The sequence below is a fragment of the Peromyscus maniculatus genome, chromosome 6, assembly GCF_049852395.1.
Source record: "Peromyscus maniculatus bairdii isolate BWxNUB_F1_BW_parent chromosome 6, HU_Pman_BW_mat_3.1, whole genome shotgun sequence".
NCBI classification, from domain to species: domain Eukaryota; kingdom Metazoa; phylum Chordata; class Mammalia; order Rodentia; family Cricetidae; genus Peromyscus; species Peromyscus maniculatus.
In genome coordinates, this window is record NC_134857.1 from 66,508,262 (window position 1) to 66,519,892 (window position 11,631).

Consider the following 11,631-nt stretch of genomic DNA (forward strand, 5'->3'; position numbering starts at 1 on the left):
TGTCCTGATATGCCTCTGCTGCATTTAAGCCTAGTCTTCACACAGAATGGCCAGTACAAACTATTAACTTTCTAGGAGCTTAAACCCAATTATTTTAATTAGTCTGCTGGAGAGCCATACAAAACTTTTTAAAGAACTGTTTATGTTTTTTTAAGAATTTTAAGTTTGTGCTGTGCAGTGGTAGTGCATTCCTTTAGTCCCCAGGAGGCAGAGGCAGATGGGTCTCTCAGTTTGAAGCCAGCCTGGTCTGCAGAGCGAGTTCTAGGACAGCCAGGACTACACAAAGAAACCCAGTCTCGGAAAAAGGAAAAAAAAAAAAAAAGAATATTAAGTTTGTGGTATGGAAAATAACATAAAACCAAAGAGCAAGGTCACACTTCTGAGATGCAGTGTGACAGCCTCCACCAAAGACTGCACCAGTGAGGGTGATGGGTATCATAGAAGAGAGGGGCACTTAACCAGAAAACCAAAGACTGGGAGCCCGTGGTGTCTGCCGGGGGTCACTCTGCTCTCCTGTTAGAATTCATCTCATTCCTGGAGGGGAAAGAAAGGGTCATCCGGGCAGCTCAGAGGCAGACAGGCCCAGGCACCGATGACTCGGAATGAATGAGACTTATCTTCACAAAAGATCAGCCGGCTCCGGTGTCTTTCGGCTCCCTTCCCTCTTACCGCTGAGCCTTTGGGAAAAGCTCCTGTAAATGTTTCAGGCTGACTTAACTATGCCACAGGGACTGAAGGTAATAGATCTCTCCATCTTGAACCAAAGGTTCCTAGGAGGGGGTAGGTCCCCCGGAGGCCAGCCCGTGGGTGACGACAGCATTGACTGCAGCTCCCACTGGGAAGGTAAAACTCAGGACACCAAAGCTAGGGGTGGAGCAGTAACTTTCCCTCCACTTCCTGCTGTGATTAGCACTGAGGGGCCAGGGGTTGCTTATCTCTTGTCTCAGAATGGCGCTGTGCTTTATACACCAAAAGTCAGATCCGTTAATGAGTCATGATATCAAGTACATGGATGTCAGAATGAGGCAGTGTAGAGAAAAAATTGCCAGAGCAGGGAGGGAAAAGGAAGATTCTCACTCTGGAGTTTGAAGTCTGTCATCAACTGAACCACCGCAGCGCAGCTAACACATTACTGTGAAGGCTGCCAACCCAGAGTCAATATTACACACACACACACACACACACACGCACACGCACACGCACACGCACACGCACACGCACACGCACACGCACACACACTTTTCCCATGTTGAGACAGTTTCCTGAATCCTAACTGGGCCTCGAATTCCCTATGTAGTCGAGAATAAACTTACATTTCTAGTCCTCCTGCGGTCGCTCCTAGAGTGCTGGGATGACAGTCGTGTGCGACCATTCATAGCTTTATTTGACACTGGTGGCTCAACTCAGGGCTTTGTGCACGCTAGGCAAGCATTTTCCCGCTGAGCCACATTCCTCGAGAACAGCGGTTCTCAACCTTCGTAATGCTGCGACCCTTCAATGCAGTTCCTCATGCTGTGCTGACCCCCAACCATAAAATGATTTTCGTTGCTACGTTATAGTTGTGATTTGCTACTGTCATGAATTGTAAATATTTGTGTTTTCCGATGGTCTTAGGCAACACTTGTGAAAGAGTTGTTCAACCCCCTGGAGGGGGTACAACCCACAGGTTGATAACCACTGCTATAGAGAGATTTTTCAAATAAGAATGTCAACATAGGGCCGGGCGGTGGTGGCGCACGCCTTTAATCCCAGCACTCGGGAGGCAGAGGCAGGTGGATCTCTGTGAGTTCGAGGCCAGCCTGGTCTCCAAATCGAGTTCCAGGAAAGGCGCAAAGCTACACAGAGAAACCTGTCTGGAAAAACCAAAAAAAAAAAAAAAAAAAAGAATGTCAAAATAGGAATGAACCATGCTTACGGCATGAGCACAGATGACCTTGAGTGTGGCCTTACTCCTCTTCTGGATATTTCCTGGGAATCTCATGAAACTATTCTGTTTACAAACATAGCCTTACTTTCCTGTGACCCAGGGTTTGGTTTTGATAGCTCTTAACCCTGTCTGGTACAACTTAGGAAACACCCTGTGATCTCAATTACATTCCTTAGCCACACCTTGAAGATAATAACTTGAACTCACAAAAGTGTGTGTATGGCCATCACGGTAAGTGTGATTCTTTTTTGTTGTTGTTTTTCTGTGTAATCTTGGCTATCCTGGAACTCTCGCTGTAGACCAGGCTGGCCTCGAATTCAGAGATCCTCCTGCCTCTGCCTCCTTTGTGCTGGGATTTAAGGCGTGCGCCACCACCGCTTGGCTGTAAGTGTGATTCTTATTGACCAGCAGGCACCCATGCTCTTAGCTGTTTCCTCTTCTGTCCCTGGAGCACCTTTGTACTGACTCCTACATTTAAAGCTCTGTTTTAAGAACCTCTCAAGTCAGCCGTGATATACATAACTTTAGCCTCGGTACTCAGGAAACAGAGGCAGGTGGATGTTTGTAAGAACAAGACCAGCCTGGTCTACCTAGTAAGGCCCTGTCTCAAAAAGAGAGAGAGAGAGAGAGAGAGAGAGAGAGAGAGAGAGAGAGAGAGAGAGAGAGAGAGAGAGAGAGAGAGAGAGAGAGAGAGAGAGAAGGCTCAGTGGTTAGGAATGCTAACTGTTCTTGCGGAGGACCCAAGTTCAGTTCCCAGCACCCACATCAAACATTGCCTATGACTCCAGTTCCAGGGGATCCAATGTCTCTGGCCATCTTGAGCACCTGACATATGTCCACATACCAACACACACACACACACACACACACACACACACACACACACACACACACACTAAATCTTTCCTTTTCTTTCTTTCTTTCTTTCTTTCTTTCTTTCTTTCTTTCTTTCTTTCTTTCTTTCTTTCTTTCTTTCTTCCTTTCTTCCTTTTTTAATTTTTAATTTTTTATTTTTTGAGACAGACTTTCTCTGTGTAGTCCTGGCTGTCCTGGAACTCATTCTGTAGACCAGACTGGTCTCAAATTTGCAGAAATCTGCCTGCCTCTGCCTCCTGAGTGCTGGAATTAAAGGCATGCGCCGCCGCCGCCACTACCACCACCTGAACCACACACTAAATATTTAAAAGAAATCATTAATAAACTCCAACTTGGGGCTAGAAAGATGTTTCTGTGGGTAAAGTGTTTGCTGTGTAAGCATTGAAATCTGAGTTTGGATCCCTGGTGCCCACTTAAAAGCCTGGCATGGGCCGGGTGGTGATGGCGCAAGCCTTTAATCCCAGCACTCGGGAGGCAGAGCCAGGCAGATCTCTGTGAGTTTGAGGCCAGTCTGGTCTACAGAGTGAGTTCCAGGACAGGCTCCAAAGCTACACAGAGAAACCCTGTCTCGGGGGAAAAAAAAAAAAAAAAAGCCTGGCATGGTATCACATACCTGTAACCCCAGTATGTGTTATAACTCTGGGGAGTCAGACAGGTGGGTCCCCAGAGCTTACTGATCTGCCAGACTATCTGAATTCTCATTTGAAGGTTCAAGAAATATCCTGCCTAAAAAAAAAAAAAAAAAGCTGGAAATCCATAAAGAAAACACTCAGTGTCGAGTGTCAACCTCTGGCTTCCATGCACGATATGCATCAATTGCATTGAGAGAGAGAGACAGAGAGACAGAGAGGGAGAGGGAGAGAGAGACATAGAGAGACAGAGACAGAGAGACAGAGACAGACAGAGACAGAGAGAGACAGAGAGAGAGAGAGAGCGAGCGCAACTCTGCTTCCTCTTGGCTTGTCCTGAAATTCTCTTCTGTGGTCAAATCAAAGGTCTGGTGAAACCTGAGTGGGAGTTCCTAGAGCAGAAGGGAACTCCTCAGGGTGCTGCTGCTGCTGCTGCTGCTGCTGCTAACAAAGCATTTTTTTTCCTTCTGAAACAAGATCTTGCTGTAGAGGCCAGGTTGGCTCCCTACTCATCACTTCCTGATACAGCCTCTTGATTGATGGGATTACAGACACAAAACACCAGGCCCAGCAGCACTCGTCTTAAATGAAATGTGATAGGAGAGATTATGTACTTGGAGAACTTGTGGCTTTTGTGTGTGTGGTTGTCACTTGGCGTTTTGAGGCAGGGGCTTACTGTATAGTACATGCTGGTCTTGAACTTGGGCAGCCCTTCTATGTCAGCCTCCGGAATGCTGGGATCACAGACACATGTCACCATGCCTAGGGCCACAGCTTCCACTGTCACCTTGACACAAACCTGTAGTCGTCTAGGAAGAGGGGACCTGTTGAGGAACTGCCTCCATCAGATTGGCCTGTGGCGTGTCTGTGAGGCATTTTCTTAACTGCTAATTGACATAGGGAGGGTCCACTGTGGGTGGAACCATCCCTAGGCAGGGGGGCCAGGGCCCTTTAAGAAAGCTAGCTGACCAAGCCAGAAGGGGCAGGCCACCCACTGTTGTTCCTCTGTGGTTTCTGCTTCAAGTTCCTGCCTTGAGATCCTGCCTTGGGTGATGGACCGTCACTTGGAAGTGTAAGATAAAATAAACTCTTTTGCTATGGAAACATCCTGGAAACAATGTTATTCTTTCTTTTTTTTTTTTTTAACATTTTTAAATTTAATTTTTGATAGTCTCATATATGTACACAATATACTATGAACATGTCACTCCACATCACCTTGTCCCCTCCCACTCCTGAAGACACCCTTCCTTTTCCCAATTAGTCTCGTGTGTGTGTGTGTGTGTGTGTGTGTGTGTGTGTGTGTGTGCAGGTGCTATGCAGGTGTTGTGCAGGTGTGTGTGCAGGTGCTATGCAGGTGTTGTGCAGGTGTTGGTCAGGTGCTGTGCAGGTGTGTGTGCAGGTGTGTGCAGGTGCTGTGCAGGTGTTGTGCAGGTGTTGTGCAGGTAGCTGTAACTGTTTTGTGTTCATGATTACCTTGGCCCTGTCATCCCGAGACTGTTTCCTGGCACTCTCCCAAATTAAAATCTTTTAGTTCCTTTTCCCATGATGCTCTCTGGGCCTCGGAGTGGGTGATACTGATACTCTAAGACCAAACAGTCAACAGCACTTGACCAATTTAAGTTCTACCCTAGGGCCTTGAACCTCCCCAGCCCTAGGCTTTTGACCCAGTTTACAGTACTAGGTACGTGTTCCTTCCAACTGTGTGGGCCCCAAATCCAATCAGAAATCAGCTGGTTACCCACAAACAATCATGCCACTGTATTGATGTAACCAACCGTCTTATTAAATAAGAAACACAGAAACAATGCAAAAGAGAAAGCCGAGAGGTCAGAGCTCAGAGCTAAAATCTCACCCAGCTTCCCGAATCAGGGTTCTATTCCTGTCTGTTCGTCTATTTAAAGTATTTTGTTCTGCCTTCTCATTGGTTGTAAACCCAAACACGTGACTGCCTCGTCACTGTCTGAATGTACAGCCCCCTAGGTCTTAAAGGCATATGTCTCCAATGTTGGCTATATCCCTGAACACACAGATATCTATGGGATTAAAGGCGTGTGCCACCACCGCCACACTCTTGCTATGGCTCTAATAGCTCTGACCCCCGGGCAACTTTATTTATTAACATACAATCTAAAATCACATTTCAGTACAATTAGAATACCACCACATTTCCCCTTTTCTATTTTAATAAAAAGAAAAAAAAAGCAAAAGGTTATAACTAACAAAAGAAAAACTATATACAAAAGTACAATAACTATATACAATATATACAAATAATAAATACCTAAACAGGTATTGGACAAATCAGAGAAAATAATTCCATTATCTATCCTATTTTGGTAATTCCAAGATGTATCTAATGTACTTTCTATCCTAATTAATTTTCAACTATAACTAACTAATCTTCAACCATAACTAACTAATCTTCAACTCCCTCAGAGACCCAAGAAGGGAATAATATTAGCTAACAAAAATAAAAAACAGGAAGTGCATGCAAGCAACTTCCAAAAAATTTGTGAGTTGACAGAAACAGCCAGCTGCCTGGGCAGTCACCTGAGGTTTCTCTGCAGTGTTGGGGCATCATCTTCAGCCTATAGGCTTAGTGTATCTGACAGACTCATTTGTGATGTAGGATGTACACAAGGTCAACAGTTCAACCTCACATTGGGTGAGAGCAGTCCACGTACCAGAAACACCTGAATTCCACTAGTGTCCTGTCATGATTCAGGATTTTAAATTCTGGAAATTGTTGACAGTTTTTAAATTCAGCTGTCCATTCTTCTTGGCTGTGTATATATGGCTTCATCTCAGCATCCCCTTCTTCTCCACATCCCTCTATTAAATGCCAGTCTACTTTTGAGAGGCATGAGCTTTCAGCTGCTCTTCCATTGTACAACAGAATCCATCCGCCCTCTGCCTGTTAAGCTGCCTTCAAAGAAAAGGGCACCGTACCTTTTCCGGATGCAAAGGCCACTTCAGGGATGGGGCCATATTGTCCTGGCCTCAGAAGATGCCTTTTGATAAAGCCATAACCACACTTGTTTTGGCAAGAATCAGTAGTCCCTTGTTTCGTGTTCTGTCTGTCCATTTTGTCCTGTTGATTCGAGGATACTTTGTTTCCAGTGGCTAACTTTTGCCACAAGGAAAGTTGACTCCATATGCAGTTTCTTCAATGCCCATATTTTCTCTGAAGTAGATTAGTACTGCCAGGAGCCGACATATCTCAAAAAAGAAAAATTTTCTAAGTTATTAAAACATTTTAAATGCCATATTCTGTAGATCTCTGAAAGGTTTGAAGATGACCTGTCTAAAACATCTCTGCTCAATTTTTAAAACATATCTAATATGACTACAAGTTCTATTGTAATGTCTAACTACTAGCTTTCATTTCTTTATATCCTAATAGTTGATAATAATAACATTCAAGGATAAGAAATTTGCATTACATTGTTAAATGAATGGTATAAATACAATTAGAAATATACTTATAGCATTTTCTAACAATATCAGTTTCAAATTTGTATACAATATAAAACAATCCAATCCAATGTAAAGTATTTAAAATTAGTAATTGTCTTTTTCTTTTCTTTCTTTCTTTTTCTTTTTTTTTTAAACAAGAACCTTAAATCTAATCTCCTTTGCTTAGCCTTTTTCCTAACCCTTGACAATAACTTGTAACCAACCCCCCTAAACACTGAAAATTATCCCAGACCCAAAACCCATTAAAAAGACCAAAAAACCACCCACCCCACACCACCTCTTTGGAAATGTGGGCGACGTAATCTTAAAATTGCTTCCTGCTGGGTATGGGCAAGTTTTCTTTATCCTGAAAGAAAAATTTTAGGTTAATTGTCAAATTCTAGGAGAGGTAACTATATCCTTCATTATCCAGTCTGTGTATAATGCCAAAGTTCAGGGTTTATCTCAAGTCCTTATTCAAGTAGTCTTTGAGACTGGATCATCTCAGCTAGTCATCTCAAAATTGCTCTGAGCACCTTGTAGTTCAAAGCTGATCTGTGGATGATGTTTGTCAGCTTAATGATATTATTATTGTCCACGTGGAATTGTTGTTGTTGTGGGGCCCCATCTTCTTTCTGGAGACTTCAGTTGATGTTAGGCCTGGCCATGATTTCCTGCAGAAAACTGATAAGAGACTCAAACACAAAAACATATATATGCAGCTAGCCTTTTTTCTAGAATTAGTTAGTACTCTATATGACCATTCATATCTAAACAAAGTTTAAAATGTATATATATCTATATATCTTTATATGTTAATCTTGTAAATTTTGATATAAAATTCATACTTTAAGAAAAGTTTAAAGAATCAGAATAGAATCAAAGAGTTGAGATTAGTAATAGAATAGTCCCTTAATTAATTTTGCTTTTGTCCTGTACCATAGCAGAAGATGGCTCTTATTCTGGCATGATACAGGGAGTTTGCATTTTCCTTTTAACAACATGCTTGATTTTAAAGAAGGAGAGAGCCATTCTCCAACTCCAAAGTCAGCTTTAAATTTTAATTGAACTGGGACTATTAGAAAACCAATAGTGTTAAATCTTTAGAGAAAAGCAGAAACAAACATTTAGGAAGACATAAAAATTTTTTAGATAATATATACCCATACACCATTTCATTCTGTTTCTTGGGATAGATGATTTGTCCCTTTTGATTCAATTATTGCCTTACCAGCTTCTGAATCCGAGACCATTCTCTTTACTGCTGAAGCCAGTCTTTGTAAAAAATCTGTAAAAGACTCTTTTGGGCCTTGCCTCACCTTTGTAAATGACTCAGATTTTTTTCCTGGTTCCTCAACTCTGTCCCATGCATTCAAGGCTGCCGTTCGACATAAAATTAGGGTTTGGACATCATATAAACATTGTGTTTGTGCTGAAGCATATTGGCCTTCTCCAATAAGCTGATCCTGGCAAACTTGTATTCCTTTATCCCTCCACTGTTTTTCTATGTTTTTAGCCTCCCCCTTAAACCAAGTCAGAAATTGAAGTCTCTGGCTGGGTTCCAGAACACCTTGTGCCAGGTCCTGCCAGTCCTGTGGTATTATCCTATTATATGTTGACCAAGAGTTTAACATTTGCTTTACATATGGGGAATGCATGCCATAAGATACTATTGCCTCCTTAAACCTTTTTAAATCCAACATTTCAATTGGAGCCCAATTATTTTGTGTAGCCATCATTTGATCAGGCATCTGCTGTACGGTTACAGGATAAATTAAGGGTGACTGTGTGAAAACAGGCTTTCTTTCTGTAACCTTATGATCCAAACTTGAACCAACTTCACCAACTTCACTGTTAATTTCTTCTGTCTGAATTTTTACAGGTTTAACAGGTTTTTCTAAAGCTGTTATCCTGGCACTTAAATCGACTATCTTTTTAAATAGTAAAATGAGAATAAGCATGGTGATAAACTGCATAATTCCCATAATACTAATCTTTTCATATAGTTGTTCCATTGTCAGACTGCCTAAAATTTCAAACAAAACCCATTCTTCCAATGTACACAGGAAACCCATTTTTTTTAAATGTGGAAAAAAATTGTCTTTTAAATAGTTTCCTTTATGACTTACCAAATCTGCGTAGAACAGTAGAAATCCCAGCGAATTAAATCTGTGTAGAACAGTAGAAATCCGAGGGGATTTTCAAAACAGCCACCTAGTGTCCCAGGTGTCAATCCAAAGAGAAAGAGAGAGAGAGAGAGAGAGAGAGAGAGAGAGAGAGAGAGAGAGAGAGAGAGAGAGAAAGAAAGAGAGAACAAGAAAGCGTAGCTGGCTAAAGTTTAAATGCAGCCACGTGTTCCCTCGAAACAATTCTGGATGTTGAATCATCTGGGCCATGGTGTCATCAGAGACCTTTCAGGTGGTCTTGGCTGGTCAAACCTGATGTATCTTAATCTGGAACAAATCCATAGCCTCTGGCTTTCTGTAGAAACAAAAGCAGAGTCTCCTTTCCAAAGCAAAACATCCTTAGACATAAATTTCAAAACTGAAATACCTTTAAAATATACACATTGATTCAACTGAGCAGTCTTTACAATCAAATGTCTTTCTGCAGTTAAAAATCCCAAAGACAATATAATCCAGACTCTCTGTGTGATATCCACCTTTACATGGCTTATTTTTTATATTACTTTTACTTTCTCTTTAAAGACTTCACTATTTTAAAACTTTCTATTTCTTTATATAACTGTCTATGTTCCTTTTCCTCTCTCTTCCAAGCCTATGTACATTTTTACACACATTGTAAAGCATTTAAAGTCTTGTTCCATCTGAATCTGTCTTATTGTGAATCCACCGCCTTAAACTGCAGCATTTGTAAGACTGAAACAGCGCTATGGCTGCTGGCTCCGCCCACCTCAGCTTCCCAACATGGCGGTGGTACGTTTACCGCCAGCTCTGGGAGCTATCATGAGTCTATGCTTTTATCCAAGCAGCGTGTAGCCCAGAAACCTTTTTTGTTTTGTAACTAGCAAAGGCTAAATCCACCACGCAGCTTAATGTGCCACTTGCAGAGGCCTCATTTCCGCCTTACTGCAGGTTAAGCGCACACGCCAGGAACCCGCCAGTAACTCAAACCGGCAGCTGCCGCTCATTTGAGAGACACAATTAGGAAGCTGTTTTTAGCTCCATTTTAGAATCTTTTCTCAGGTTTTAGGTAGAAATTCTTGCCAACACGTTGGGCGCCATTTGTAGCTAGAGTTTTCCTGCCTTGCCCACAGTCAGGACAAATCTCTGTCACCCGCCAGTCCCACAGCCGCTCAGACCCAACCAAGCAAACACAGAGACTTATATTGCTTACAAAGTGTATGGCCGTGGCAGGCCTCCTGTTAACTGTTCCTATATCTTAAAGTAACGCATTTCTACAAATCTATACCTTGCCACGCGGCTCGTGGCTTACCAGCATCTTCACATGCTGCTTGTCCTGACAGTGGCTGGCAGCGTCTCCTTCTGCCTTCCTGTTCTTTTATTTCTCCTCTCTGTTAGTCCCGCCTATACTTCCTGCCTAGCCACGACCAATCAGGTTTTATTTATTGACCAATCAGAGCAACTTGACATACAGACCATCCCCCAGCACAGCCAAGTGCAGACCATCTCAGACACCTGCACTCAGGCCCATGGTCCTAATCATCCTCTATGCAAATCTGCTGAGTAACGCCACAAGGAACCCAAGAAGGGCTCCCACAGGACATACATTAACATCCCACAGCACCACTGTTATCTGAATGGGCAAATCTTGTCTGGCAGATCCATATCGTATCATAGAGGATTCCCAGCTGGGTAAGACCGTGGATCCCTTCTCTCTCAGCACCCTGCACAGCACCTTCCAGGACTAGCAGTGTTGGCCAGTGGGGAGGATGCCTCCAACCCAACTGCAGTTTGATTGATCTGTGTGCTCTCCCCAAAGTGCGTAGCATCTTTAGCAATAAGGCCTTCCCCTCTTATAAGAGTAAAGGCATCTTAAAGAGGGACACTTTCATTCACGCCTTTGGGGGTGAGATTACTGAAACAAATGGACTTCAAAGAATTGAAATTTCCTCAGGAATTGCATGCTGTGGAAGGAAAAGACTGAACTCCTGGTGCTGACCAGGGAACTTGCCACCCAGGAAGAGATTGTACAGACTTAGAAATGAACTCTTTAGGCCACCTTGGAGGCTAGCCTGCCACGGAGACAGTGGTGGGTCAATGAGAGGCCGGACTGCACCTGACTCAGACTTGTAAGTTATTGACCTGGTGCCCTCTATTTAACTGAAAACTATAACAGAATATTATTTTAAGGTGTGTTGCTTTTGTTTATGTTGCATTTGTTTAACTCTATGAAGCTGTGTTACTGTGCCTGTCTAAAACACCTGATGGTCTAATAAAGAGCTGAACAGCCAATAGCAAGGCAGGAGAAAGGATAGGTGGGGCTGGCAGGCAGAGAGAATAAATAGGAGAAATCTGGGAGGAGGGGTGGAGGAACAAGGGAGATGGAGGAATGAAGTAGCCAGAGAAGGAGGAGGACTCCAGGGGCCAGCCACACAGCCACACAGCCAGCCATAGAGTAAGAGTGAAATTAAGATTACAGAAGTAAGAAAAGGAAAAAGCCCAGAGGCAAAAGGTAGATGGGATAACTTAAAGTTAAGAAGAGCTGGCAAGAAACAAGCCAAGCTAAGGCTGGGCATTCATAATGAAGAATAAGACT